We start from the raw sequence: 5,415 nt of genomic DNA, 5'->3' as shown, positions 1-5,415 counted from the left end.
ACACTTTAAGCACTCATCGGTGTACAAGATAGCTCATCGAGCACCGGATAGTGTTGTCCAACCAAAATTTAGCTTGCTCGGCATCGTCGCTATCCGTAGCCTTGGCCCCATGTTTACTTAATTCTGTCGATTGGGGCTTACTTGACCTTATTTGGTCGATTCACGGAGGTATTGTAGGTCTTGGGGTTACATTAGTCGGGAATGGAGGTTGTGGAGCAGTAGTGTTAGTTCGAATGTATTGGTTGAACCAATCATTCATCACAATATAAAAGGCTTGCCTAGCCTCATCATTCAGATTCTTGGCCATAGGTTGAGAGTCCGTTGTTGTCCCTTGCGCGGAGCAGCGCCACACTCTCCACATCATCAACTATTGCTCGGTTGGGATCGGGATCCATTGCTATAAACAAACACAAATTGATTGTCGAAAACACCACACTATCAATTTATCACTATATGGCATGTATAGCTAGACCCCAAACATATCACGGTAGTCCTAGAATTGACTAAACCGTAGCTCGATACCAATAAAATTGTAACACCCGAACCCGAGACCATCGCCGTGTCGGACACGAGGGGTTAACAAGCCAAATCCACATATTGCACCCACCAATTTGACATTTCCAAACAGTGGAAATCTGCACACGTCGCCTTTAAAATCATATCTCGAGTTTCAAAACTCGAAACTGATTCTGTAAATTTTCCCTGAATTTAGACTCATATATCCATCCATGGATTTATTTTTAGAATTTTTGGTCGGGCCAATTAGTACAGTTTATTAGTAAAAGTCACCCATGTTACAGGGATCGACTGCTCTGACCTTCACGCGTTACAACTTGAATATCTCCCTGTACAGGGCTTTAATACTGGTACCGTTTGTTTCTAATGAAACTAGACTCAAAATGGAATCTTCACATATAAGGCATGACTTCTAATTCTTTCTGGATAATTTATAGTAAATTTTTAAAGTCGCGACAGGGGACCCAGAAACCGTTCTGGCCCTGTCTCATAATAGCTTTAATATCTCTTAACATGTAACTCCTATGACCGTTTCGTTTCTTCCATATGAAAGTAGACTCATCAAGGTTCATTTACATAACTTATTCACTATTTAATACCATTCCAAAAAATTTTGGTGATTTTTCAAACCACACCACTGCTGCTGCCAGCATCTGTTTTCAAGGTAACCATTACCTATTTCATGATTTCCACGATTCAATTGGCCCTTTTTGCATACATAGCACAAAGTGTGATCACGATTAACCATTCCAATGGCTAATCTTTTCAAACAATTCCATACCCCATAATGATCATCATACAAACGATTATAGAATCATACTAAAAACGTATATAAGCCATTTTCGCATGGCTATCCAAGCTTACACAAAACCGAAAGGTACATGACCTTCAACAATAAGGTAGTCCTATACATGCCATTTCAAAGTTCAACCAAAATTATACCAAAATGGAGGCTTTGATAGTGTAGATGACTTCGACTTTAATGATCCCGAATCCGATCGCTAACGAGCAAAATCTATAAAACAGAGAGCCAAAGCAACGGGTAAGCATTTTTTATGCTTAGTAAGTCTCAAGCAATAAAATCAGCTTTAACTAAAGCATTACATTCACATAGCCAAATGAATCATTTCATTAATACACATTCACATAATCATACTTACTTCACACTTCATCATTATACACTTTCACAAGATATCAACCAATTCAATAGCTGAAAACTCGTTAGTCGATTGAGTGAATGTTACTCAAACATATCGACTTTTCCAATGCACATATAAACATACCTTATTCTTTGGGCTTTTCGAGCGTACTAATTAAATTTATTACAGCAACCAACGCTCACCTCCAGCCCAAGCTTCTTCGGAATACAACCGGATATAACCACATGCACGAATGCCTTGGTCTTAGCCCGGATAGAACGACTTGCACAAATGCCTTCGTGTATTAGCGGATTTAACAACTTGCACGAATGCCTTGGTCTTAGCCGGATGTAGTCGCTAGCACAATTGCCTTGGTCTTAACCGGATATAATTACTAGCATAAATGTCTTGGGACTTAGCCGGATATCATTCAATTGCTCATGCACACATATACATCAATAATCATTACACATCCATATTTCATTTTCGTTACTAAGGCTCAAACACAAACATATCACTAGCATAATCGCCTTTGGGACTTAGCCCGGGTATCATTCAAATACTCATACACACATAAATCAATAATCATTACACATCCATATTTCATTTCACATAATTCGAGTAGGGTCATTTCTTGAGGACTTACCTCGGATGTCGTCGGACGGCTTCAACGACTATTCGACCACTTTTTCCTTCCTTTTATCGGATTTAGCTCCCCTTTGCTCTTGAGCTTAACGAATACAAGTAGAAGTATTCAATATTTTTATCAATAATGTTTACTTGTCAATCACATTCGGCATCTCATATCATCTCGCTTTATTATAATTTATCATTCAACCTTTAAACCAAAACGCCATTATATGACCACATATACATACATCCATATATTTAAGCTCAAGAATTTTAATATAACATCAAGTGCTCAAATTACTCATGTGGCCGATTATACATGGTCATAATACACAAAAATCAAAAATAAATTCCAAGACTTTCACATCATATATGTACTAAGCGAATCGTTGGCCAAGTTCACATACATTCTTCAACAATTCCTTCTTTAAACAAACACATCTAAGCCTTCCTTTCATATTATCAACTCCAACCATATACATTATTCAAGTATAACATTTTCATATTCGCAATAGTATTACACATAATAGCCGATTCTTCTTACTTTGTATTTATGCATCTACTTGATCATTCGTTTAGTTCAAGCACCCATACACCAAGATTCATCAAGTTTAGCATGAAACATAACCTTAATCCTCAATAACCATTATGGCCGAAAGTTCTAGTCACCCCAAAATCACAATTTCTAACATGGGTCACCTAAAAAATACTTGGTAACTAGCTCAATTTCATCTAAAATTTCAAGGATTCATATGAATTTCTCACCTTATTTATGGCTTAGAAACCAAATGGTTGCTCTCTTTTCTCCCTTAGAATCAGCCAAGAAGAATCAAGAACAAAGACTTGTTTCTTTCACCCATTTCTAATTATTCCTTAAATCATAAAGGCAACAACCATTTCCCTAAACATCTTCCATGGCGAACACTTGTATTACTACCACCTTCAAAATTTTTGACATGGGCAAGTAAAGGACTTAGTAACTAGCTTCATATATGCAAAGATTTCAAAGACTAACATGGATTCCATACCTTAGTTCAAGCTCAAGTGACCGAATGCTAACTCTTCCCTTTTCTTCTTGAAGGATCGGCTAAGCTAGGAGGAAGATGAACCAAACTTTTTTTCTTTGCTCAATACACGGCAATGGGGAGGGGCAACCACACATACCCATTTTTTTCTTTTCTTCCTACTAACACCAATATAATAACCATTCTAACATCAACCATTAGCAAAAACATGTTGGAAACATGTTCCCTTTGCCCATAATTTGTCATGGCGGCCACTAACCTTAGGAAATGGGATAATTGACATGCAACTCCATTTATTTCACTTCATGCATTATTAGGCCACTTAAAAATTCACCTATCACATTTTCAAGTCCTAACACATGGGTCCTTTCTTATAAATTAGCACCTAATTAATAAAAATCAAGACACGAAATATTTACATACAAATTCCACATACAATAAGCATGAATATAACACCTAATTATTCTTGTGACTCGGTTTTGTGGTCCCGAAACCACTCTCCGACTAGGGTCACATTAGGGGTGTCACATTATCCATATTCTTTATTTTATTATTTCTAACACAAAATGTTAACATAACATATTTATAATATGTTTTAACCCATAGCATGGCTGGCCACCATCTAGATTTTGGCTAATTTGACATGCAAGTACAAGCATTTTCTAACATGCATTAATAGGCCACTTTAACATTTGCCTAGCACATTTCTAAATTTTCTCACACAAGTCCTATTTAATAAATTTCGCACCACATACACATAATTTAAGCATGAATTTTTCACACACGCATATTCATATATAATGAGCATCAAACATGACTGTAAATTATTTTTATGACTTGGTTTCGTGGTCCCGAAACCACTTTCCGACTATGGTCAATTTAGGGCTGTCACAGTTCATGTTGGGAATTATGTTTCATGAAATATGTTTGTGGTGTGCTTGATATATGATTTTGTATGAAGTAATGATAAGTATGGTTTATAATTAGCTCATCTTGGTAAGATTGTTAATTGGTATGACATGAATTTGTTGTTGTTATAATTTGGCTCAAGTGAATTAAGTATGGTTGTTGGATGTGTTTTGGGTATGGCTTATTATTTGTTTACATTCTGACTATAATTTGTTTATTTATTAGTTTGAGAAATGACAGTGATGAGTTGTTATATTTGGTTGATGATAAATAAATGAATACATATATGCCTATGTCATTGTAACACCCCAAACCCGGCCTAGACGTTAGGGCCGTATCTGTGATGTCACATAGAAGTGAGTTTTGTAAAACGTAGTTTTAATAAAAAACTTGTTTGTGTTAAAACCTTGTTTGTGGTTCTTTTGAAAATTTATCTTGATTAATCCAATTGCCAATTACAAGTTCTTAGTAAAACATGTTTCGTACTAGGTTGTTATTATACTTTAAAACATAGTCGCTGCGGATGCTTTTGAATCAGGTTACATAGCATGTTAACTGGAAATCATTTACTTTTTGAAAACCCGCATCCTACGGTAACAGGTATAAATTGTGACATCCCTAAATTGACCCTAGTCGGAAAGTGGTTTCGGGACCACTAAACCGAGTCGGAATAATAATTAACCATCTTAATTGATGCTCATTATATGCATATATGCATGTGTGAAAATTTCATGTTTGGATTTTGTTAATTGTAAGTGAATTTTATCAATTAGGACTTGTGTGAGAAAACTTAGAAATGTGATAGGCAAATGTTGAAGTGGCCTATTGATGCATGCTAGAAAATGTTGTCCTTGCATGTCAAATTACCCAATTTATTCTCTAGTGGCGGCCAAGATGGAGGTGGATGGGCAAATATATATGTTTAATAGATATTAAATTAAGAAGTGGCATTAATTTAGATAAAAATAATATGAGTTTCATAAAGTAAAGAAAAAAAAAAAGGGTGAAGGAAGACTTATCTACCAACTTCTCCATCTTGCCGTGAATGAGCAAAGAAAACAAAAAAAAAATAATAGTAATACAAGAGAAATTAGAAGAGGAGTGTTCATCTTCTTCTCCATCTTGCCAAAGCCGAAAACCAAAGGAAGGAATTAGAGAGCTCTTCATTAAGCAAATTCGGCAACCTTCTTCTAGTT

General features: G+C 35.9%; 1 long non-coding RNA gene across 1 annotated transcript; it reads right to left on the bottom strand.

Moving 5' to 3' along the window:
- Nucleotides 1-1,194: 1,194 nt before the first annotated feature.
- Nucleotides 1,195-1,889, bottom strand: LOC128283770 (uncharacterized). Its single transcript, XR_008274181.1, has 2 exons — nt 1,800-1,889; nt 1,195-1,531 (listed from the first exon to the last, which is right to left on the bottom strand). It is a non-coding gene; the product is annotated as an uncharacterized LOC128283770 (long non-coding RNA).
- Between the last annotated feature and the right edge of the window lie 3,526 nt (nt 1,890-5,415).

The sequence above is a fragment of the Gossypium arboreum genome, chromosome 11 (genome assembly GCF_025698485.1).
Source record: "Gossypium arboreum isolate Shixiya-1 chromosome 11, ASM2569848v2, whole genome shotgun sequence".
NCBI lineage: Eukaryota > Viridiplantae > Streptophyta > Magnoliopsida > Malvales > Malvaceae > Gossypium > Gossypium arboreum.
The sequence above is the reverse complement of the archived record's forward strand: the minus strand, read 5'-3'. Positions and strand labels throughout refer to the sequence as shown.